This window comes from Herpailurus yagouaroundi, unplaced genomic scaffold (assembly GCF_014898765.1).
Source record: "Herpailurus yagouaroundi ecotype Mexico unplaced genomic scaffold, PumYag 139, whole genome shotgun sequence".
NCBI lineage: Eukaryota > Metazoa > Chordata > Mammalia > Carnivora > Felidae > Herpailurus > Herpailurus yagouaroundi.
In genome coordinates this window covers 8060246-8085165 of record NW_024412394.1, presented here as the reverse complement: position 1 = coordinate 8085165, position 24920 = coordinate 8060246, and the positions used below count along the sequence as shown (strand labels likewise).

The window sequence follows — 24920 nt, the reverse complement described above, 5'->3', positions numbered from 1 at the left end:
CTTTTGTTTTTAAAAATTTTTGAGGGCAGAGTTTGGCTCTAAGTCTCTTTTGTAACCTCCAGTGCCTGGCAGTAGAAATACAATTAATGCTGTCTGCCAGCCCCACCTTGGTGTTGCCCTCCCCACACGCTGGTCTTTGGAAGAAAGCTTTCCACTGAAGGTGCTGTGTCCTGCCTCTCTGTCAGTCTCTGGTTCTCATCTCGACCTAAGCCCTACAGAAGTCACCTCCTCCAGGAAGTCTGGCTGTTGGCTAAGGGTCTGCAGTCTGAGTCAGAATGGTGGTGTTGTATGAGGGGGTCTGAACAGGTACCAGGAGCTCTGGGATTCAGCCCTGCTTTGGATTCGACTCACTGTGTGTGCCCTTGGGCAAGTCGCCTCTCCTCCCTGGACGTCCATTCCTTCCTTAGGATGAGGGTGTGCACCAGGTTCCTTCTAGCTCCGACCTTTTCATATTTTAAAGTCTTTTCCTGAGAGCCTAACAGGCACCTCTGGAGCCAGACTGTCTGGGCTCAAGTCTTGCTACCACCGCTTTCTAGGCGGGCCATTTAGATGCTCTAGGCCTCTTTCGCTGCATCTGTAAAATGGGGCCAATCATGGTCCCTACCTCCTGTGACTGTGGTGAAAACGAAACAAGAGAATGAGTGAATTCATGTGCAATGGCTCAGAAAGCACTGAAAATACTCCGCAAATGTTAGCTTTTTTCTGTACCGTGAATGGTAGAATGATCGTGGAGGGTTCTAGCATGTTTAATTGGCATTTTCTATTTTCCCAAATACAGACGTTTGTAAACAACAGCGGCCCCAAACCTTTTCCCCCAGGGAGTGAAATGGCTGACAAGGGGCCAAGGGAAGCCGGCTCTCCCCGTCTTGTCTCTGGGCTGTCTCAGCTTCTCACATCCCAGCCTCATACCCCGGCCAGCCTGCTGGGTGGCCACCTTCTTCCTCCAAGGGGCTCCCACATCCTATCCTCTGCACCCTGGCCTGCTCCCTCCTGGGGGCCCCTGGGCCCAGCACCCCCCTCCAACCGCGTCCCCTGAGCCCACCAAGACCCGGGCCCGGGGCCGCAGCTCGCCTTTCACACCAGATGCAGGAGCCGGGCGCGGGAGCCCTGCCTGGGGCTGGGCTGGGGGCCAGCTCCACATCTGGCATCGATTACCAACGGTGGCTGCGCAGTGGACTCCTCTGCCTGCCACTCACCTATCTGCCGGGGTGACAGAGGAGATGGGAAAAAGGTTTTCACAGCTGGAATAAATTGAGGGGAAGTGGAGGGGGAGGGTCGAAAAGACACAAAAAACAACATTGAACTCAAGATGGAAGAAAGACAGTATTAGAGGAGGTAATGAAGAAAATATGTGTGAGTGTGCCTCTGTGTGTGTGTGTGTGTGCGCGCGCGCGCGCGTGTGCACGCATGTGTGCCTGGGATAAGTGTGTGTCTGTGGGCAAGTCAGCCAGGGTATTTTGTTTAGCGTTATTTAGTATTTTATTTACTGGGCGGGGGCTGCCCACTCCTACTGAAGACTGACCACCATTTGTGGTCTCCCAGGAGTCAGAGCAAGGGGCCTGGAGGAGGGGAAACAGGGAGGAAGAAGGGGTGGAGGAAGAGGGCAGGGCAAGGCCGGACGAGGAGACACTGAGCGGACAAGAAAAGGAAGGGGGGGGGCGGCGAGTAGAAAAGTAGGGCCCTTGGTAGAGAAGAAAAAAAGCCGATTGGCCCACGACACACCGTGGCCACGCTGCTAACTCTTGCTGTTGCCAGAGTCCCTGGATCTGGGCCCCCGGAGCTGTGTTGCTCCCTGGGTGACAGCAGGCCGGGCCTCCCTTCCCTACCCCCATCCCCCACCTGCTGACCCCACAGGCTTCGCCCCCTCTCCCCCTCCCTCCCAGCCACCCACACCTCTGAGGCCAGGCCTCAGCAACTCCCCTCCTTCCCCATCTGCTCTCCATTGACACGAAGGAGCTTTCAATTGCCCGCTCATTAGTCACCAAGATATTTCCCTTGGACCAGCACCCCCCCCCCCACATACACACACACAACTCGTCTAGCTTCAATCGAGCCAGGGCCAGCGGGGTCCCAACCTCCCACCAGGCCCCTGTTTGCAGTGAACTATTCCTAATAACCTTGTCAGAACGCAGAGGAGCCGGCTGGCTGGGGACTAGGAGTGGGGGGCTATGGCCCTCATGGAGGAGGGGCTTCTCAGAGGTCCCTGAAGTGTGTGTGAGGGGCTGGGGGCAGGTGGCCCACTGTAGGCTGCTAAAGCCCTTCATAATGTTATCCCTGTTGAGTCCATAAAAGCCCCCTCTAGCGTTACGGCATTTGAGAGACTATTAAGTTTTAAGGCCTTGGACCTCCAGGGAGGAGGCACGTTGACACGGGTGTTTTGTAGGCTCTTGGTTTACGTGGCGGCCGTCAGGAGGGACCGCTGGCGATGAGGAGGAGGGCACAGGCCTTCGAAAGGGGTGGTCGGGGCAGGGAAGAGCGCTGGGGGCCAGCATGGCCTTCCAGATCTCTCCCCTGGTGTCCTGGTCAGTGGCTCAGATCGTAGGAGACCGCAAGACCGCTGGGGTTGGTGAGCCGGGAGAAGACAGGGGACTTTCCCCACGAGTCTAGGAGGGTTGACAGGCTTAATGAATGACAGGCTGTCTCCCAAGAGCTCCCCCCAGGCTTTGCTGCCACCCCTTCTCTGGAGGCTGGGCCTTTGCTCCCCCTCTTCGCCTCCCCTGGGCCCCCTGCGTCCCCAGGCTGGGCCCATGATGGCAGCCAGAGTCCCCATCAGAAGCAGCCTGGAGGGGCAGAGAGGCCCTGCCCGGGAGCCCCAAAACTGTGTTTCAATCCAGGCCCTGCCACTTACCAGCCATGTGACCTTGGTGCTGTCCTTTGGGTCTCATTTTTCTTACCGGTTCCCAGAGGGGGCTGGACTAGATAATTCCTGAACTTGCACCAGTCCTCCGAGTCCGACGTCACTCCCTGGTGGGAGAAGAAGTGAAAATCAGATTCCAGTGAGCCCTCAGGACGTTTACAGTGACAGCTTGCGTATTTGCACGCTCACGGCTTACTAGGCAGTTGAGGGTATTATTCTCTTACCATAGCTGCTCTCTGCTGCGGCGGCGATTCGACCCCACTCTGCAGCGAGGAAACTGAGGCAGTGGGAGAGGAAGTGCCCAGCTCGGGTCTCGCGTTCTCCATTTCTCAGCCCGTTGCACGCCCCTCACCACCTGTTACCCCATTATGTGCTCCTGCTGTACAGGAGGACTGGAGGTGTAGATGGTGGACAGGTACAGCCCTGTTCTCTAGTGGTTCTCAAGAGCCACGAACACGTTCTTCTGGTCAACCCCTCTGAGCCTCAGTTTCACCCTCTGTGCATTGGGAATACAGTGAGAGCAGAGAGGGGCGAGGCCGGGCCATACAGAGGGCTGCTTGCGTGTTAGTTATGGCTGTCACTGTCACTGCTGTCCTCGCAGGTTGCAAGATCCCTGCCTCAGTCGGCTCAGGGGGAAAAATCACTCGGAGAGAGTCCACGGAAGGGGGTCCGTGCACCGCGGTTTGGAGGTGACAGGTAGCTAACTGACCCTGTCACCACCTCTCTACCTGCCCCTCTCTCTTCCTGAGGCCTGCAATTTGGAGATAATAGTAATAATAACACCGCACATTTGTAGAGTACTCTCTTTAGCATTTCAATTCAATTCTGCAAATATTTACTGTGCGCTGACCGTGTGAGGAAGTTTCACATCGATCACCTTCTCCTAATTGGCAGACCCCTCCCTTCGGCCGCTGGCACACGCAGGCATCCACACACAGACCCGTGCACGCGTGTATGCACATGCCCACAACGCACACCCACCCACATGCCCGCACACGCGCTCACGCACAGGCACGTACACACGGGGCTACGGCCCTCGCCCACCTCCCCCGGCGCTTTACCCTCAACTTAGCGCTTTCACGTTAAATGAAACCTGGGGACCCTGACCTCCTAAGTCACCCTGCGGAGGCCTCTCCGTGAGGATGGCCGGATGGGTCTGCGACACTGAGAGACGGTGAGCTGGGTGCTTGGCACAAGGGCTCGGGGGTCGGCCAGCCCCAGTTTACGTCCCTTGCGGCTTAACAGTTCCGTGTCCCTGGGACACATCGCTTTTTCTTTTGGTGCCTCAGCTTCCTTCTCTGTAAAATGGGGCTGGTGATAGTAGCCGCCTCGTGGGGGCGTCAGGATTAACAGGACGACACGCCTAGCACAGCGTCTGGTACACTACGGGCCATGGCCGTGGTGACATGATGGATGTGTACACTGGTCTCAGGTGGAGGCATCTGTGCACCGCGGGCGCAGCTGAACCACATTTTCCCTCATCAGTCCACGATCAATGCCAACATCGGTCCTTGGGGCCAAGGTATTTATCCTCTGTTAACAACTATTCCTGATTCAGGAGCTTACTGTCTTCATGCGACCGAGCCCCGCGGATCCCTTACAATCCGACTCCAGTTACAGGAAGGTTCCTCCTTCCCTTCCTTCGGAGAACATGTATTGTTCCCTTCCTACGTGCTGGGCGCCCAGGAGACACCAAGGTGAACAAAACACACAGCCTGCTCCCCACGAAGCTCCCCGTCTAGGGGGCGGAGCACAGGCATGGAGGCGGGGCTTCCAGAAGATGGAAGGGGAGTGAGTCAGGGAGGAAATGAGTGTCTCGCTGGAGGGAGGTGAAGGAGAACATTCCAGGCTGAAGGGCAGGGGGACACCTGGGTTTTGCAGACAGGACGATGCTGGGAGTGTGGTGGGGGGGGGGGCCGGGCGCCGGGGGACAAAGAAGGCCCGACCATGGAGGGGGCAGACCGCACTACGCGGAGGCTTTCCAGAGACCGGTTCCTCCACTCCATCCTGGAATACCTCATGGCGTCTGCAGCTGAGACCAGACGAGGCAGCTGGCTTCTGTGCGGGGGCCTTGCTTATTGAAAAATTAGTCTGTTGTTCAAGAGAATTCTCATCAGTGCAATGAGACGCTCGGGCCATGAGAGGTACCCTGGCTGATGGGGAACGGCGCACGGATGTCCGATGATGCCCTCCATCTCAGCTCCTTCGCGGTGCTCTCTCACCTCCAGGTTTAAATCGGGTCTCTCTCTTTTCCTGCTGTTTGGATACCTGCGAGCAGAGGATCACGTGACAGGGCTCCACCACGGCCTCTGTTGGGGCGGCTCTCGCCAGTGGCCCGGTTCACTGACCTGTGCTCTTTGCAACCAACAGGGGTAGCATCCCCCTTATTTTCCTGAGGCTCAGAGGTGAGGTGGGCTGTGTTCCAGGGCTGCTGCCTCCCTACCCACGTTCCTTGCCTGCCCTCCTGTGTTTCCCATAGTGACACTGACATCTCAGCCCCCCCGACCCGAGGGGAAGCCGCAGGGCCAGAGGAGAAGGGACCAGGCTTTCTAAGACAGGCAAGTGCAGAAGCCCACTCCCCAGCCCCTACCCTGGCCACCCTCCCACTCTGGGTCGCTGCTTCCACTGCTCTGTTCTCCCCAGTGTCTAACACTTCTATTAAACATAGTATTTTTTACTGATGTGTAATATACATATACACATGTGCATAAATTGTAAGCTTCCTGCTTTGATGGACTTTTGCAAACTGAACACAGCCAGGTCACCAGCACTCAGATGAAGAATCGGGACAGGTACTACCACCTTGGAATATTTCATTGTGTCCCTTGTCAGGCGCTGCGCACACTAGTTTCTAATACGATAGATTTGTTTTAGCCTGCATTTGAACTTCATGTAAGCGAAGTCAGGTCAGGATGTATGCTTTTTGTGCCTGGCCTCTCTCGCTCAAGATTCACTTACAGTCATCGTGGGTAGCAATAGCACGCCGTCTCTCATTACTTTGTGATGGTCCGTTGTGCGAATACACCTCAGTTTACTTCTGCGTTCTACTGCTGAGTCTTCCAGATTTTGGCCGCTACATATGTTGCCATGAATATTCGCTGGTGAGTAGAATTTCTGGGTCGTGGGGTATGCGTGTGTTCGGTTTCATTAGATAACGCCAGGAAGTTCTCGATAATTGTTGAGCCAACTTCTATTCCCATCCAGCGCACTTTGCTGGATGTAGGGTGGTATCAGATTGTGGTTTTCAGTTTTTGTGTTTCTCTGATGACTAATGAATTGAACCCTGTTTCTTATATTTATTACTTATTTGGATATCCTCTTTTTAAAACAATTTTGTCTTCTTCTCCTTCTCCTCCTCCTCCTCTGTCTCTGTCTGCTTCACCTTCTCCTTTTTTAAAAAAAATTTTTTAACATTTATTTATTTTTGAGACAGAGAGAGACAGAGCATGAACGGGGGAGGGTCAGAGACAGAAGGACACACAGGATCGGAAACAGGCTCCAGGCTCTGAGCTGTCAGCACAGAGCCCGACGTGGGGCTCGGACCCATGGACCGCGAGATCACGACCTGAGCCGAAGTCGGATGCTCAACCGACTGAGCCACCCAAGCGCCCCATCCTTCTCCTTTTTATAATTATTATTATTTTTAAGTGGACTCTATGCCCAATGTGGGACTTGAACTCATGACCCTGAGATCAAGGGTCACATGCTCTGCCCCTTGAGCCAGCCAGGCACCGCTGGATATCCTCTTTTTGTGAAATGCTTATTCAAGTCTTCTCATTTTTCTATTGTTTTCCATCTTTTTCTTATTGATTTGTAGGCAATATAATCTCCTGGATATGAGTCTTTTGGTGGGTAGACGTTCTACGAATACCCTTTCCCACCCCGTGGCTTCCCTTCACTCCCTTCAAAGTGTCTTTTGACGAACAGACGTTCTTAATTTTAATGCTGGACCGTTTGTCAATGTTTGTCTTTCGCAATAAAGTGCTTTTTGGGGTCTCTTTTACAGAAATCTTTGCCTGTCCCAAAGTTATGAAGACATTCTGCTTTCTTCTAGAAGCTTTATTGTCATATCTCTCACATGTGTATCTGCAATCCAGCTGGAGTTGATTTGCGTGTATGCTGTAAGGTAGGGGTCAAGATTCATTTTAAAAATATGGGCTAGCACCATCTTGACCTTCGACCCCATCCACTCCCAATGAAAGACCTACTTTAATCAAGAGGGGCTTTTGTGTCCAAATGTGTCTTTTGTCAGCCAAATTCAGAAGCAGCCCTCTGGGCCTCTGTGAAGGGGCCAGGGCAGAGCTCTCAATGTGGGAGTTCCTGAAATTTGCTTGGCCCACCTCTTCCCAGGGAAGTGGCTGGGCCATGAGGAAAAGGGGACAGGGGGACGGAGCGATGAAGCCCAGTCCTCCCCTGGCCCCTTTCAACCGGGATTCTATGGGATTTAGAGATGCCCGGGGAAACCCTAACTCCAGTGTCCCGATTCAGAAGCTTGGGACTTTTTGCTTTTTCTACCCACATTTATTCACTCAACAGATGTCTGGTTGCCTACCCTGTGCTGGCTACTGGTCACTGGGGATCCACAGCGGACAAAACGGACAGCAAATGCCACTCTCATGGAGAAAGGCGATGCGAACATAAATAAATAAAATGCACCAAGTGTGAAGGAAGATGATAATTGTTGTGGAGCAAAATAAGGCAGGACAGAGTGACTGCGAGTGTTAATTGTAAGCTGGATGGTCAGGGGAGGAAGGCATTATTGAGAAGGTGACATCCGAGCAAAGAGCCATGTAGATGTGGGGGGGGGGGGTGGAGCATTCTAAGTAGAAGGAACAGTGAATATAAGATCCCAGAGGCAGGAAATGGTTGCACAGACAATGGGAGAGCTGAAAAGCCAAAAGGTATTGGTGAAACAGTTTGGCAGGAGCCGCTAGCGCTCCTAGGCTAGAGAGACAAAAGGAAGAAGTGCTGTTTTGGGAACCCGGGGCGGGGGTGGGGGGTGGTTGTCACCCAGCCGAAGCTGCAACCAGAGTGGGTCTGTAAGGCCAGGAGATGGGGCCATGGAGGAGATGTGGCTGGAGGCAACACAGGGGGTAGACGTACTCTGGTTTTCCTCTTCCACCTGCCTTCCAGTCTCCTGCCAGTGCCTCCCCTTAGCAGAACCCGGCCCGCAGCCCACTGATGGAATTTCTGGTCAAAGAAGCCTAGGGATCGCCCCCCTCCCCCCCCCCCCCCCCGGAGATCCAAGGCAGTCCCAGGGAGATGAGAACTGGCCTTGACAGTGGACCTTCCGACAGCGAGATACCTCCTCACATCCTACCTCCTCCTGGCTAAAGTGAAAAAGACCAATCACACCAAATGCTGGCAAGGACAGAGAGGACCTGGAACTCTCTCATCTTGTTAATGGTGTGTATGGTAGTAAAAGTACTTTGGAAAACTGCTCGGCAGTCTCTCTGATAAAGCTGGATAGACACCCACCCAGGACCCAGCAATTCTACCCCCAGGGATGTACCCGAGGAGAAGTGAGAACCTACATTCACAAAAAAGACTTGTCCTCGAATGTGAATAGCAGCGCTGTAATAGCCAAAGTGCTGGAAACAACCCCAAATGTCTGGAAACAGGAAAATGGATTAAATTATGGTTAATGCCTACAATGGAATGTGCATTACAATAAAAATAAGCACACTAGTGCTACATGCAACCACAGGGATGAATCCCCAAGACATTACGCCGAGTGAACTAGGCCAGACGTAACGGAGAACATAATTGTGTGACTGCGTGTATATCAAGCACAAAGACGGGCAAAACCGATCTACGGTGATGAGGGAGGGTGGCCTGGCAGGGGGCACGAGAACAACCTTCTGGGATTATGGAAAGGCTCTCTACCTTGGTCTGGGCGTTGACAACACAGATACGTTTGACAAAACTCCTCAACTGTACTCTTCGGATCTGTGTATTTCCTACTCTGGGAAAGTGACACCTCGAAAAAGGAAGAAAATGTACGAACACATAAAAGACTTCAGCCTTTGTCTCCCTTCCTCTGCCACCAGCCCAGCTCGAGGAGTGCTTCTCGATGTCAGCCATCCACGGACCCCTCGGCTTTCTCCCACCCTGCACACGGGGGCGGATCCGTGTTGCCACAGCAGCCGTTGGGGACAGCGCGTAGCTCTGGACCTGGAGCCCGGGATGCCCCGTTTAAGTCGTGGCTCATCCTCTCCCAGCTGTGTCATTTAGTTGAGCCACATCACTTCTCAGAGTCCTCTTTTATCATCTGAAAGAGGGGCTAACAACACCTCCTTCAGAGGATTGTTGGGGAAATGCAAATGAGCTAGCAGCAGGGAAAGAACTTCTGGAAACAAGAATTCAGCAACCTTAGGGTACTGCTCATACCGCTCAGCCACAGGTGACCCTGACCAATGCGGGCCTGACTCCTGCACAGTTGACAATCTGGGTATAACTTTTGACTGCCCGAAAACTTTATTACTGATAGCCTGCTGTTACCAGAATCCAACCAGTAACATAAGCAGTCAATTAACATGTATTCTGTATGTGTATTGTAGACTGTATTCTTTTTTTAATGTTTATTTACTTATTTAGAGAGAGAAACACAGAGAAAGACAGTATGAGTGGGGGAAGGGCAGAGAGAGAGAGAGAGAGAGAGAGGGAGACAGAGGATCCCAAGCAGGCTCCACACGGTCAGTCCAGAGCCTGACACAGGGCTCGATCTCACCAACCGTGAGATCGTGACCTGAGCCAAAATCAAGAGTCAGATGCTTAGCTGACTGACCGAGCCACAGAGGCGCCCTGTATGCTGTATTCTTACAATCAAGTCATCTGGAAGAGAAAATGTTAAGCAAATCATAAGGAAGAAAAAAATACGTTCACGGAACTGTACCATATTGAAAAACATCTGCATATATGTGGACCCGTGCAGTTCAAACCTGTGTTCAAGGCTCAACTGTATATAAGAAATTTCAATGGCTACTTGTGTAGCACTGAGGCAGATTGGATCATCGGCCCCAACTCTTTCCTCCTGGTGATCGGACTCTACGCCCACACCCTGTGTCACGTGACTCCACGTTCCCACCGCGCTGGTGGCCGGCTTGGTCACCTGACTTCCAATGGCATGTCCGTGGATGCGAGCAGAGCACAGGATGAAAAACGTTTGTGCTGTTTGAGCTCCAGCGATAGCCTCGCTGGCCCAAGGAGAACGTGGAGTAGCCTTGAGCCCAACCCACAGGCTGCGAGTAAGAAAAACAAAGCCTTGTTGTAAACCATGAAGTGCTCCCGTGATTTGCGAAGCATCATTTCTGTGGTGATGGCTGACTAACGCAGCCTCAAGGTCATCCCCACGAAGTCTCCATTCACTTGCCTCTCCAGTCCCGTTTCCAACAACTCCGCTCCAGCCGAAGCAGTCCGTTCACTGTCCCGTGAAACTCAGCAGCCCCTCTCACTGCCCCCCTGCCTCACTTAATGTCTTGCTTTCCTTCCTTGTCTCCTGTCCTTTCCCTCCCGAGTGCCAAAGGTTTTCTCCCTCCACTGTGCCAGTCTGTACCAGCTATATCAGTCTATACCACCTATCCTTCGAAAGACAATGGGAGTACCACTTCCCTGCGGAAGCTTGTCTTCACGGCCCACCCCACCCGCGCCTGGGCACCCTCCCTCTGCCGAGCTCCTGCAGCCCAGCCAGTCTGTGTCCACCACCATTGGCTTAATCTTTCCAAACGAATAGAAACGTCCTCCGTCTCTCTGGGGCTTAGGAGTTTTCTGGTCAGCATGGAATTGTGCTTTGGGAAATACCTGTTGGCGAAGGAAGGAAGGAAGGAAGGAAGGGGTCAACGAGACCCCCCAAGTCACTCGCCGCAGAACAGTCAGCTTCCCTAAAGTCTGCCTTCGCTAAGGTCTACCTTGGCGCCCAATCCAGAAGTTCCAGTGAGTACCACCCACCTGGCAATCTGGGGAGGACGCATCTGCCACCTGGGGTCAAGCGCAAGAGAAGGGCGATGGTTCTAACTCTGTTCTTCTCCTTCCCTGTCCCTGTCTCATCCCTTCTCTTACCCGTGTCTCTATCTCACTTACGGGCTCTAATGACTTCCCAGACTGTGGACTGTCAACCACCCAGCTGGGATCTAGACTGTCTAAACCTATCCTGGTTTTCATCTCGGTGTGGGTGCCCAGCGTTTCGGGTTGGTTGCTCAATAAATACTTCATGTCTGCTGGGATGGATGACATGGTCTGTTAAAGTGGGTTTGGAAAATGATTTTTTTTTTTAAAGTTTATGTATTTATTTTTGAGAGACAGAGCGTACCCGCACACAAGTGGGGGAGGGGGAGAGAGAGACACAGAATCCGAAGCAGGCTCCAGGCTCTGAGCTGTCAGCACAGAGCCCGACTCGGGGCTCGAACTCACAAACTGTACCCGAGCCAAAGTCAGACACTTAACCGACTGAGCCACCCAGGTGCCTCTGGAAAATGATTTTATGCTTGGTGGTTTGGGGTCCAGCCTTTCTGAGTTCTGAAACACTTAAAAACTCCGACACCGACTATTTTGGGGGCTTGGGGGTGATGATGACAGACACCAGCAGCCTTTGGAAAGTTAAGGGGCCAATCGGCAGAACGCTGCTGTTTGAAGGGGTCTTCCGAGTGGGCAAGGGGGCCTCTGTTAGAAAGTCCCTCTTTGAAAATTTCCCCATACTCACATGTCCACTGAATGACAAGGACTTCATCGGGTTAAAAAGCCCCTCTTTTAAAACTCAGCCAATTGTTTGAAGAGATGCCATCACCCAACCGAGTTGCCCAGGAACTTGGCTGGGTGATATTCCAGGCCACAGGCAGAGGAGAACATTTGCTCCGGGTCAAAGTCCCAGAGCTGGGCTGGGCACAGCGGCAGAGTGGGAGCTCCAATCTAGGTCCAGAGAAAGGCCAGAGGAGGGCAACCAAAACAGAGTAGGCTTCAAGACGAATGTTCCTCCTTCTGCACTTTTCTCCCAGATCTTGGGGCATGGAGAGGTCTGGATATAGAGATTAGGATTATCTTGAGCCTCCCAGTAGATGCCTAGGCCTCTTGGTGGTGGGAAGGGGTAGGTGCTAGCGTAATGGTGGGGGGGGCGGGTAGAGACTGCTTCCATTGCAGGGCTGTGGATGCCTTGTAGGGCGGGGCTGGGGAAGGAGGGAGGCTTGAAAGAGAGACCAGGGGAGGAGTGCGGGGAGATGGGGCCTGAGAGAGAGAGTCTCGGCATCCACGGGCCTCCAGCCCACGCTGCAGGAACGGCCCAGGTCCCCCCCCCCCCGGGGCTCAGTGGCAGGGGTCCAGGAGTCAGCCTTCTGTGTGGGATGCAACGGGGCAGGGAGAAGGGCGGAGGAGGAGGAGGCAAGTGTCGAATTAAGGAGTCGTAACTCCCAGGGAGTGACCTGGCTGCTCTGTGGGGCCCACCCGGGGCCCCACATCTTCAGGATTTATGCAGTTGCCATGCCTCCTTGGGGCCCTGCCTCCTAACTCAAATCACGGGATTATTTATTCCTGCTAGCATCAGCTGAGAGGGCTGAACTCCACGGCCAGCTCACCCAGAGCACACTAGGGAGTGAGCGGGGGCTGGGGACAGGGCTAGAGCGCAGTGCAAGGGGACAGACAGACAGACAGACAGACACAGGCCAGAAGGGCCCATAACCCCACCTCCTCAGCCACAACACAAGCCAGACCACAGTGCCCAGTCCCTGGAGCACCTCAGGGAATAGTGGAGGTTATTTCAAGGTTGTTTCCACATCCTTATCTCCCCAACCCCCCATCCGACAAACAGTCAGACAGAAAAACAAACAGACCAGAGGTGCAGGCTGTTCTCATGGAGAGGCAGACCCCCTCCTCCCTTCCCCCCATCCCCAGACTCTTCCCCACCAAATTCTTCCAGGCAGGGCCCCAGTGCTTCTGTTCATCTCATCCAAAGGGGACGATCCTGCTATCCATGTTGAAAAAAACCGCTTTCCCCAATGACTTTTTCCTACGCCATCTTGCAGGAATACACTGACAGGGTCTTGGGAAGGAAGGGATGGGGCGCTTGCTGGCCGGGTGAGGCCCAGTGCGTCCCAGCCAAGCCCTACATCCTGGCCATTTGGGTCAGACATGCCGAGTGGACCGTTTTATTTTTGCTGCAGGCTAATTTGTGGCCTCTGTACGCGATCCTCCCAGAGACACTCGATTCTGGTCTCTGCAGAGAAGGAAACAGTACGTAGAGTAGACAGAGCTGGGGCAGGATATAAGAGGCCCGTAACGGGAGCGGCCTTTTGTGTGTTCCAGGCCCCACCGGGGGTGGGGGGCTGGCAGAAACAGAACCGTAAGGCTTATTTAGTCAACGGATGTTTACTCTGTGGTTACGCTGGGCCATTCTAGGCACTGCACATTGACAGGGGGACCCGACAGCCTGGTCCGGCCCTCAGGGAGCTTAAATTCTAGTTGGGGGAAAGAGCCTGGAGCAGGGTGGGGAGGGACTGGGACCCTAGACAGAGATGGAAATGTAGGGCTCAACGGATAGTGGGTCTTGTAGGCTCTTAGCAGTTCAGATTTTATTCTAAACACAATGGCAATGGCAGGAGAGAAGGTTCTTGGAATCCCCAGTCTTGTAGAGGGGGGAAGGGAACACTTGAAATGTGGGAACCACAAAAGATCTCCTGTGAGCTGGGGGTCCTGTGAGGGATGCAGTGTCTGACTTAGGGGGTGGGGGGACAGGGGCTCTCCCTGGTAGTCTCGGTCAAGGGGCTCAAAGGCAGCCTGTAGGCCTGGTCAGACTTCCTGCCTCCCCGCTTCTCATCTCTATTCACTGACTCCCCATTTCCCACCATCTTTCCACACTCCCCATCTGGCCTTCAAGGTGTCAGGCAGCCTCTGCCTCCCCATCGGACTCAGGTCAGGGCCTTAGGAGTTCTAGATCAGGGGTTCTAGGCTCTTTGGACACCTATACGGCAAAGGCAGCCCAGGGCGCAATCAAGACACGACCTCCAGGCTCATGAGCCAGGCGAGTCCTGATCTGAGGAGAGGAGCCCTCTTCCCCACCTGGCACCCCTGCACCTCTGCCCAGCCCCACCCCCATTGCTCTCCAGTTGCTTTAGGCCACCTCTCCTTCGTTATCCCCAGTGCGGGCTGGACGTTCTCAGGCCAGAGCTCCGAGTTGCGGCAGTGGCCAAAGAGACCCATTAGACGATCCATCCATCCTTCCACCCGTCAATTAACCAGAGGGGCAGGGACAAAGCTCCAATTGAGAGGTTCACTAGTTTGGAGAAACTGTGGATGTTTAATCAAAACATCCTTGCTCTTTGGGGGGAAAAGTGTTCCTCAGGCAATGATTTGGTGGTTTTGTGTTTTCCCATACGGAAAGGGCAGGAGGCAGGGTCTGGCAGCTTGATCATCTGGGGTGGGGGCTGGAGAATGAGTGGGAAGTTGGGGGAATCTCTGTCTCCTTCCTCAACCACAACTCTCTTCTTCCAATTCAAATGATGGGGCAGGGAGAGGTGCGGTCCCCTGCCAGGCCCTAAGCATTGGTGTCCTGGGTTCAGCCCAAGGAGCCCTTGGAGGGGTAAGAGAAGTCTCAACTTGCCTCATCTCTGCAACTCCATCCCTTAGTCTGTCATTCCTGACGTCATTTCTCCATTTTCCAAACGTCCTCTCCAGTCCCCAAAGGATTAGCGCAGGAGGGGACAGTGGGATCATCACAGATATCTGGGGTCCCAAGAAGTCCCAACAGTGCCCAGCGTCTGAAAGCAGAGCAGGGACCCAGGTGTCCCAGGGCTCCACTCGGAGCCTTTCTTGGACTTAACTCCACGGTCCTGAATAAAGCTGGCAGTGGCACCTGCCTGGCGAGGTTTTCATCCTCACCCTCCTCCTCCGGTCCACACAGCTGCCCTTCCACCTCAGCTAGGGCCTTGTCGCCAGCCCCTCTCCCCACCGCCCCAGGCTCTTCTGTTCCCTGCTTCCCCTGCCCCTCGAGGAAGCGCCAAGCGACGACCCTGATCCTCCCCGTGGAGGGATTAATCCCGCAGGTTGAGCCGCCGCCGGCAGGCTCCGGAGCCAGGGCCACCGCAGCTCATTCCCCCTCCGCGCGGCACTGTGCCCGGGGCCTTGAACTACCCGGCCCAGCGCCCACCGCACTTGCTGGGCATCTCACGGAGCCCCGGCGCTTGCCGTGTGGCGCTCGCTCAGGGGACCGCCTCCGCCCCCCCCCCCCACCGACTCTCCAGGTTAGCAAGGGGGGCAGACTGTGGGGAGAGAGGCGCCCCGCCAAATAGAGCACGGAGTGAAATGCTTGCCCTCTCTGCCTTCTTGCGTCTGCAAATCCTCGAAGGTCGGGCTGTGTTTGTGGAACTCGCGGTCTGCACCTGGCGTGGGAGTCAAGGGGGCGCAGAGGCACTGGCGCGGGAGCGCGCGCGCGCGCGCGCCCCCCTCCGCCCTCCCCCCGCCCCGTCCCCCACCCCCCCCAGCCCCGCCCCAGGCCACTGCTGACCCTCTCGGGGCGCTCGCACTTTTCTCCCCCTCGCGGGAGCCCTTCCTTCCCCACCTCTCTGGCTGTCAGTGCCTAACTGCTGTCTTTGTCTGTCTGTCTGTCTCTCTGTCACCGGCTCTCTCCCTCACTCGGGGTGTTTATTGAATTGTTTTCCCGAGCTCCGCGGCAGGCTCTCCTTGCCGTCAAACTCTGCCATCCCCACTCTGCCTGTGTAATTTAAAGCTATAGTTAAATTATGACTTCTCCGGACCTGTTGTGGCACCTACGCCTAAGCCTAATTAAATGATCACATCCATTCTGAAGGCAGCTCCTTCTCCCCTCCAACGTTAATTACAACATAAGAGGCTTTAATGGCCCGCCTCACCTCCAGCTCCTGGAAAGAAAGGTCAGGCGATTAATTTTCGTCATTAATCTTTTCCCAATGTGGACACTGTGCTGTCACCGGAGCCTATTAAACCCCCTTTGTCCCCCCTTCCAGCCTCCATCGCCCCTCACCCCCTCCTCCCTGAGTGACTGCGGAGAAGGAAAATATTTAAGAATCACTTTGTCTCTCTGGCTTTTCCCCCCCCCCACCTTTCCTGGAGACAGCTTCTCCTTGGGGGTCTTGGGGGTGGGGCAAGGGGGGCACCAAGTTCATTTCCCTGCGGCTTCAGGCTGCACCTCTGAAGACTGTTCACGTCGAAAATGTTATGGATCTGGGAGTCAGGCTGGGGAGCAGAGAGCCTGGGTCTGCCACATTCCATCACTCCTGGTGTGTGCAGGGGCGGGGAACAGATGAGGACTGGGCTGCCACTTGTCCATCCTGTACTTGGATCCTCCTAATTAAAAACAGTAAGAAATGTGTTGGCACCTAGGGTTCTATGGTCTAGTAGCCACATTTTTTTCTGCGGTGGTCTAGGTTCCCCTGTCCCTTTACTCCGTTCTCCCTCACCCTGCAACTTCGGCCCCTTTCGCTGGGGGAATGATCTAGATATCCTTAGTGGCAGAGGGCTGAGCAATGGTCAGCCACTCCCTCTGAGGAAGCTGATTCCAGACCCATCCCTCAGGCACTGGATATCCTCCAGCCGTGATGGTGGTCCTGGGCTCAGTGAGGAGGACTGAGTGCGGGGGATCAACTGTGAGGGAAAGGGGGCGAGGGGGTGGAGGAGACCTTGAGAATGTGCTTTTGCAGCCCCCCCCCCCCCGAAATTCCATCAGGCCAAAAGGGGGAGAAGGAGTGTGAATAGGCTCTCTGCAGACAGCTTTTATACCAATCCCAGAATTTATTTGATTTAAAATTCTAATCTAGAAGAGAGTCCCTGGGAAGCTGAGGGGTAAGTCTTGGCCCGGAGGTGCTGAGAACTGACAGGAACAGGAAATGTGCAGGGGTGAGAGTCCAAAACACCTGACTCTGTAGCTGCTCTCTGCAGGGCAGCTCGCCCCCATGGGGGAGGGTCCCAGGGACTGGCCAGTGGGGTGTGGAGGACAAAGTGACGAGGCTGGAGGAGTGTGGTTTGCAGGAGGGTGAGAGTCCAAGCACCTGACCTCATCAGCTCACATGGGCAACACTCTTTCCCTACATCCCCGCTACCCAGCAGTCAATGTCCCCCCACTCCAGCGCTCCCTGGCACAGTCACATGGTCTGTCCAAGGAGGAGTCACACACCTCTTCCTGTCTCTAAACCCATAACCTCAACGAAAGCTGGGTTGATTATCCCTCAAACCCAGGAAACCCAGGTCCACAGTGACATCTAGAACTCCTGGCCCTTGGTAGAGAGATGTTAAGTGGGGGCGTGGGGGGAGATGTCAGTGGGACCCTCAGACTTTCCCAGGTGGGCGCAAAGGGCAGCATGGCTACAGCATTCACTGACCCTAAATGCCCAGTGATGGAGTCAGGAGAGGCCCTATGGGAATCCAGCCAAGCCTCTGCAAGGCCTTCTGGTTCTGTATGGGGGCAGGGGAAGGACGGGGAATCCGGTTTGCAAAAGGGACCTGGAGGACGCCACCAGTGATCAGGGTTGTCTCGTGTCCAGCCACGATGGCTGTGGCCAAATCACTGGCTTTTGGAAAGAAGAAACTTCTAGGAAACTCAAGAAGAGTTGGACAGGACCCAGGAGGTTTGGATTCCTCTGACTGAGGCCTTCTTTCTTGGAAAGTGTCCCCTCTCCCCTCCACCTACCCAAACCTGGCTCCCCCTGGCATCTGCCTCCAGGTAGACATCCACGTCTTCCCGTGGCCCAGGAGCAAACCTCCCCATCTGGAGTCAGTCCCTCCCCTGATGTCCCCCCCCACCCCCAACTCCACCCCAAGGACATTGGGGACATCACGTCCACAGAGCCCTGCACAGCCGGATAATAATAATTAATAACCATTAGGAACAATAAGGAGAATACCAGTGCCCAGTCAGCCCAACGTGCAGCCTCGGCTTTTTTCTTTCTTCCTTTTTTTCTTTCTTTTTTTTTTTTTTTTTTTTTTTTTTTTTTTACTTTAATGAAAACAATGATTTGACTTTGAAGAAAGTGACTTTTTTAAAGTGAAAGCTGGATTGAGTTCCTCATCCGCCCCCGCCCCCGTGCCATCCCCCGGCGGTTCAGAGCTCCTCCTCCCATCTTGCCCCCCCATTTTTCTCTCTCCCTTTTTTCTTTTTCTTTTAATACTCTGCGTTCTATCATGCAAATCCCCTTTCAAATTATGAGAGTATTAGAGCCATCAACGGTAATGTCACCGCCACAAAATGAGAGTGGGGACTTAAGCACCTAACGAACAATGAAATGTGCGAGCCCTGGGACAGGACAATTAAGAACTGGGCTTAGCCAGCCAGGGAAATTTATTGCTATCAAATCCATATTTCTATTTTCCCCCTGAACAGTAACCTATTTGAATATGATTAAAGGGTTTCATTACGGCAGAGAGAAAGGCCCGTGTCCCGCGGTTCCTGGTGAGCTCACAAACACAGGCTTGGAGCTGGGGTGCCCGGTGAGGATATGGGTGGGGGCGGTGGTGGTGGTGGTGGGGAGGTCGTGGAGGACCCAGGGGTCCAGAGATGGAACATTAAGGGGCTGGCTCCCTGTAGACAGGGTCTGGTGGAGGGTCTGGTGGAGGAAGAGGTGGTTGCCCTGAAATGAGATCTGAGAGTCTCTGGTTCTCTGACTCTTGGTAGAAGGTACCAGAAGGTTCATTAGCAGATGGGGAGACTGAGGCACTTAGAGGTTGAGCAGCTTAGTGAAGGCCACTCAAATTAGAGTGATAGATCCAGGATTGGATCCCAAGGGCCTGTCTCCCTCTGCTCCTCACCTCCCTCGCTCTTCTCTCTCTCTTTGCCTTCGTGCACTGTCCCCCCTCCCTGGGCTCAATCCTCTAAAGATACACCAGAAATGGGGCGGGGAAGCCATGCGGGCCAGGGACGATTTACACTCTGGGTGTGGGGGATGAGCCCAGAAGGAGGAGGCTGAGAGCAGCACGGCCCAAGGAAAGTGGTGCCCGTGCCCAGTCCTGAAGGGGGTTCAGGACGGGTTCAGAGGGGCCGCTGCGGGCCGGAGTAGCCGCAGAAGGCTCTGCTATAACACAAACAGATGGCCAAGGGTTTTTCTCCCCTAGAAGTCTGCACATTATCACTCTGCTCCGCTGCGGAGCCTTAATAAGATCCGGCCGTGGCTCCTTCCTGCTTTCTCAGCTGCACCTGAACCAATAACGATCACAAAAATGATGCCAATAATAGCCACAGCGCTCCCGTGCATTTGTGTATTGCTTTCGGTGTAAAGAGCTTTCACACCCCGGTTCTTGCCAAATCCTCTGAACGACCCTTTAAAGGTGGGCAGGGCCAATGGGTGAGACCCAGAACGGTCCACCAGCTTGTCCAAAGTCACACAGGTAACCAATGACAGAGCTGGGATCGGAGCCTGGGTGGGTCTGGCTCTGACATTCATGTTCACACACGTGTGGTTTCTGGCGGGGGGTGGGGTGGGGTTGCTGCTGCACACACTTTGGCCCAGCGAGCTGTTCCCAGCCTGCCACTTGCCGGAAGCCCTGAACGAAGGCACGGTAGCCTAGCCAGACAGATCGGCCGTATTGGCCCTGGCGGTGGGAAGGTGACAGATGTCATGGGGGATCACCCTCGCGTGCAATGCACGCTCTTGCCAGCAAGGAGAGACTCATACAGGATGGGAAGTAATTAAGTGCTAAATTGTATGGGCCTGTGCTGGGAGGAGGCTGGGGTGGGTCTTGAAATTGCAGGATCTGGAGAAAGAGCCCTGGGCCTGGGGGAGAGGCCTGGGAAGGGGTGGCCAGCAGGGTCACCTGCTGAGGAGGGACAGGCTGAAGGGGGTGACTCTGGGATGGAGGGTGGGGTTTGAGCGTCTCCGGCCTTCGGCTTCCTGTCTCACTCCTTGGACACTTCTCCTTCTCCCCTCGGGGGCAACCTTCCTGGAGCTTCCTGGGGCTTCATACCTGGAGTTTCCAGAGACTGCAGTCTGGCACCCTGGGAAGCTGGCTCAAGTGGCGTTTCTAACACTTGGATCCGCCCTGTGCCATCTGGAGCCCACTGTCTGCCAACATACGCGGGCTTGGTGCACCTGAAGCGCGGGCCTCGCCGAGGCATGTGAGGGGTTGGCCAAGGAGGGAAGGAGACCCCTTCTGGTTCCCAGCAGTGCCTCCCTGAAGCCTCCTGCCCCTCCTTCCCTGTCCATCCTGTCATAGCTGCCTCCACCTGCAACGCCCTCCCGTTATACTCTTCAGAGTCGGCTTCTTCTGTCATTCGCTCTTCCATTGCCCTTGCGTCCCTGTGCTCAACAGACACCTACCAAGCACGTGCTGGGGTATACAAGTGTTGTCCGTAACATCCTTTTGTCAAGGAGCTCCTTGTCTGCTGAACTGGGCGCGCACACAGCAAAGAATCATGAGCAGAGGACAGAGGGACAAGTTCCGGTAGGGCACAGCCACCCTCTAAGGTAGACAGGGCGGACAGTGTCCCCACTTGAGAGATGGGCAAACTGAGGCTCAGGTAACTCAACCGAATGGCCCAAGAACCCAAACCCAGCCGCCGGCCAGGCTGTCTGGCATCTCTGTCCCTCCCTGTTTCCCTTCACTTCTCTCTTTCCTAAAATCATCTAATCGCAACATTCAGTCTTGGCCTCTGTTGTTCTCCCCACCCAAGGGGGTTGGTTAAAATAATGAGCCCATATACAAACCAACAAGAATGGATGCTGGTCAGAGCAATGGAGCAGGGTCCTGGGGCCCCCTGCTGGGCTGGGTGCTAAGGTTTAGTTGCTGAATCTTGGGGAGGTCCAGCAAATCCCAGGGCAGCGTCTAGGATGGGGGCGAGTGGAGCGTTCAATGGCCTTGGGACGATGACTATTAACTAACCGGTACAGAAATTTTAACAACCAGTATAGGCACACTGATATTTATAGCACCTATCATCATGACATCCACTCATCTGTCCATCCATCTATCCATCCATCCATGAACCCCATCCATCCCTAAGCCCATTCCACCCCAGCCCACCCACTGATACGCTCTGAGCACTGTAGGGTAGCATCTATGGAGTTGAAGACAAGCTTCCTTCTCTCTAGGAGCCTACACTTGAGTTGGGGAGCCAGGATAGACCCACTCAAATGTTCAACATCCCAAGAGGTGTCTCAGGGCAGCATGGGATGGGTCACCTGGTGGATGCTACATACCTAAAGGGTCCAGAGCAGACAAAGACCACGTGGTGGGGGAGGCCAGTGAGGCTGCCAGAGCATGGCCAATAATCCTCTGAGCAAATGAGGAGGACTCTTCCAGCCTCTCCTTTGCCCGGCTCCCTGGGGGCATCACATGCTCCTTCTCCATCCCCAATGCCCAAGTCTGACTTTTGGTTTGCTGCTGCCCTGCCTACACTCTTGTCTCAGACACTAGAGAGCAGGGGCTCAGATGCTGCTTGCTCCCACCCTGACCTCTCCTGCAGGGAAGGAGCCAGCCTGCAGTTGGGTTCCCAGATCTCCCCCTTCCTCCTTTTCTCCCCGTCTCTTTCCTTCCTGGGGCTGTCAGTTTAATGGACAGGTGTTTAATTCCAGCCTGTCAGGCGCCTGGAAATGCCAGCATCACTGCACATCAGTTTGTGGAGTTTGCTCTTAAAAGAACAGCGAGAAGCTGAACTCTGCTATCTACGTCTCGGCCCTCTCTCTCTCTGTCTCCATCTCATCGGGCAGATATGGCTGCACCTTTCTCACTGATGTTTTCTACCGGGGCAGCCGAGCTCAGGGAGGCTGGCGGAGGACTGCAAAGAGCTTCTCCAAGTGCCTCCAATGGAGAGCGGGTTCCCAAGTGCTAGGTGTCATCAATTATGTCCCTGGCACGTGCTGGGCCTGCTTTTTAACTATTAAAATCATGTAATAGCTAAAGCACACTGCTCCCGCAGCCCCGGGGGGCCAAGAGGCAGCTGTCAGGTTCTCCAGCCTGCATCAACTGCTTCTCTCCTCTGTACCAGCCCTGCTCGGGCATGAGCCAAGAACTGTATGCTCATCCTTGGCCTGGAAGATACACGGAAGCATCCCCAGGCATCTGCTCAGAGAGCTCAGGAACCTCGGACACGGGAAGCGGAGCACGGCCCAGAGTTCATCGTGTAATGTTACCCCCAGCAGGACAGCCGCAGGGCTGGGGGAGGGACAGGCCAGAAGTTGGGAAAGGAAGACCTATCTTCGGAGGGTAGGGATGAAGCTTGAAGCCCTGGGTCAGAAGTGGGGGTCTCTGGGACATATCCATTGCCCAGAGGACAGAGCCGGACAGCCCAGTTTCAGGAGGCAAAGGCACCTGAGTGGCATCTCAGAGGGGCCGTCGGGCTCACCCTGGCACACAGCTTCCTCTCTACTTCTCCTGCCCACCGTGCCCACTTCCCTCCTCGCTTATCTATTTCTTTTTGCTTTGACACCTCCTACCTGTCCCCCCACCAGACCTCCACCCACCCATATACCCCAACGAGGCATCACGGTTCCTAACGAAACGGAACCACTGCCAGATGAAATATATTACTATTAAATACTTAATTCTTCTAGTGAGCAGAGAGCAGGCAGTATGAATACGATTATTAAAGAAAATTACTTTGGCTGATCAGATATTTCTGCATACTAATTTCTGACCCCTCTTCCCTCACTCCCGCTTCCTCGTCCCTCAGAGACCAGGACAGATAAAATTCCATCACAAATAGCTGATTACCGAGGCTTGCATTAAAAATCACATTTTCCCCCTGCCTCTCTCTCTCACTCTCTCTCTGTCTCGTGCCTTCTCTATACTGATGTCCTTGCTGGAGAAGCGGTGTCCCTAGATAGCAGCAGCCACTGGACAACATCTAGGGAGACTCCGTTCTCTCCTTCTCTTCCTCTCTTTTCACATTGGTATCGGCACGACCACTATTTCAACCAGTTCCCCACGTGGGCAGAAGACCGGGCAAGTGCCAAGGACCCTGCTCTCAGCTTCTCAAACATCTCACCCAGCCTCTTGCTCCCACGTTCTGTGGTTAAGAACATGGAGCGGCTGCCCATCAATCAAGATGGCCGACTTTGTACCTGGCGGGGATGCCCTGCTCTCAGAGAACAGGAAGTGTGATCAGAGGCCCCGCCCCACAGGGTAGGGACTTCCCAACTTCAGAGCTTCCTGATTGGTTGAGCTTTCGGCCTCTTTGTAAACCTGTGGGGAATACAGAAGGAGGGACTTCATTCATTCACTCATTAAAGGCCGCAAACTTATGCGTGTATATAGATGTATAGAAGTGTCTCCAATGTCCAAGTCAGAATCACACTTGAACATTCTATGCCTTGATTTTCTCATCTGTAAAATGGGAATAATAGCATGATTGGTTGGAGGATTAACACATTAATATACGCAAAGCACTTTGTTCTAAGTGGCACTTAATAAGAATCATATAAAGATTAGCTATCAATGCTATTATTGTTATTATTGTTATAATATATGTATCATATGTAATTTAAAAATGTACTCCCCACCCACCCATGAATGATTCCTCCCCATAATTCTCCTATCAGAAGGAGCTTCTCCAGGCTTCTTTCCTAGATTCTCACTTGGCTTACTTAGGTTCTCAGTGCCTCCCAGGTCCCCTTCACAATGACCCCTCAATAGCACTGTGAGCCCCTCAGCCTCAGTTCAGGTCACTGGCACCAGAGCAATTACCAGGATTCTGGCAAACCCGGGAGGTGAGGGGAATGTGCTAAAAATACACCCATTCCCCACAATCCTATAAGCCTTCAATTTACCTGCTTTTATAAAAAGATGCTTCCTTAGGTGTCACCAGTAGAAGGTATAATTACAGCCTGGGAATGTTAATTCCCTTGCTCCTGATATGCGGATCACTGCTCTGTGGGGCTCCTGTCCTCCTCAAAGCCTTGGGAGGGGAGATGGGCAGGGAGCGGGGAGGAAGTCAGGGGGTGGGAGGCAATGCTGGGCTTGGAGGCCTGCAGGGACCTACCCTTAAACCAGAACCTGCTGGCTGGACCAGTGTGTGTTTTTTTGGGAAGGGTGCCCTCTCATACCTGGCTACTCTCAGGAGCCCCTGGGGGTGCTGGGGCTGGAGCGGCTAGACACACAGGACAGCTCTGTGGGGAAGTGAGAACCCCGGGTTCCAGTGGCCTGCCTGTCTTCTTGCTCCCACCCTGTCCCCGTTCAGTCTATTCTCCACGGAACAGCCAGACGAATCCTCTGAAAACTTGAGATAGAGTCCCTTATCTCACCTACACCATCACAGGGGCCTCAAGGCCCTACCCATCCCCCTTCCCCGCTGTATTTTCTTCCTCAGACCTCAGCAGCACCTACGATTGGACATGTTTTACTTCTTTGTTTTATTTTAGTGTCTCTCCCTAAGTAATAAACTCTGCGAAGACAAGGGTCTTCATCTGTCTCGTTCCCAGGGCTCAGAACAGTGCCAGACACATAGTAGGTGCTCACTTGACATCTGTGCCTGAATGTGACTCTTCAGGAAGGATTTGCAAGCAGAGGGAAGAGTAAGTGCAAAGCACAGAGGCCCAGGAAGCCCCCCCCCCCCGATTTGGGAAAAGTGGGTGGTTCTATACACTTGATGCACCCCGTGCTCATGGACAAGAGGAAGAGAAGTGAGCTAGGCCAGCCTGGCAACTTTGTATGGAGAGATGGCAGAAAGGAGAGCTGCCATGATTACATTTGTGTTTCTGGAAGATCCTGGGGGCTGGGGAGCGCATTAGGTCTCCCCAGAACCGGAGGCAGGAAGATCAGGAAGGAGGCTACAGGAGGGAGAGCTTGAGGTCCTGGGCCAAAGCAGGGGTGGGGTACACGCAGGTGCATTTTGAAGAGAGGCACAGGGGTCTGGAGTGGTAAGCGAGGGGGCAGGCCTCCTCCTCCTTCTCCAAAACATGTCTTCCTGCTCCCCAACCCCTGCCAGGCTGTCCCCAACTCCATCCCTGTCAGTCACAGCTCCACTCAATCCTTGCCTCTGGCTCCAGTTCCTCTGTATCGCACCGATGTCCTTTGAATGACTGTCATTCCTCAACTGGCCACTCTCGTCACTGCCTGTCTCTAGTGGCATAGAAACATTTTCCCAAGGCTTTTCTTGTGAGCTTCGTGAGGGTAGGGATTG

General features: G+C 54.1%; 2 long non-coding RNA genes across 2 annotated transcripts in view; one reads left to right on the top strand and one right to left on the bottom strand.

The window, feature by feature from the left end:
* The first annotated feature begins 6869 nt into the window (after window positions 1–6869).
* Window positions 6870–9502, top strand: LOC121029096 (uncharacterized). Its single transcript, XR_005789581.1, has 3 exons — window positions 6870–6983; window positions 7394–7584; window positions 7991–9502. It is a non-coding gene; the product is annotated as an uncharacterized LOC121029096 (long non-coding RNA).
* Window positions 9503–15909: 6407 nt separating this feature from the next.
* LOC121029095 (uncharacterized) overlaps window positions 15910–24920 on the bottom strand; it is a 10415-nt gene continuing 1404 nt past the window's right edge. The window contains exon 2 of the long non-coding RNA XR_005789580.1: window positions 15910–16162. This is a non-coding gene — a long non-coding RNA (uncharacterized LOC121029095). The remainder of the gene's footprint in view (window positions 16163–24920) is intronic.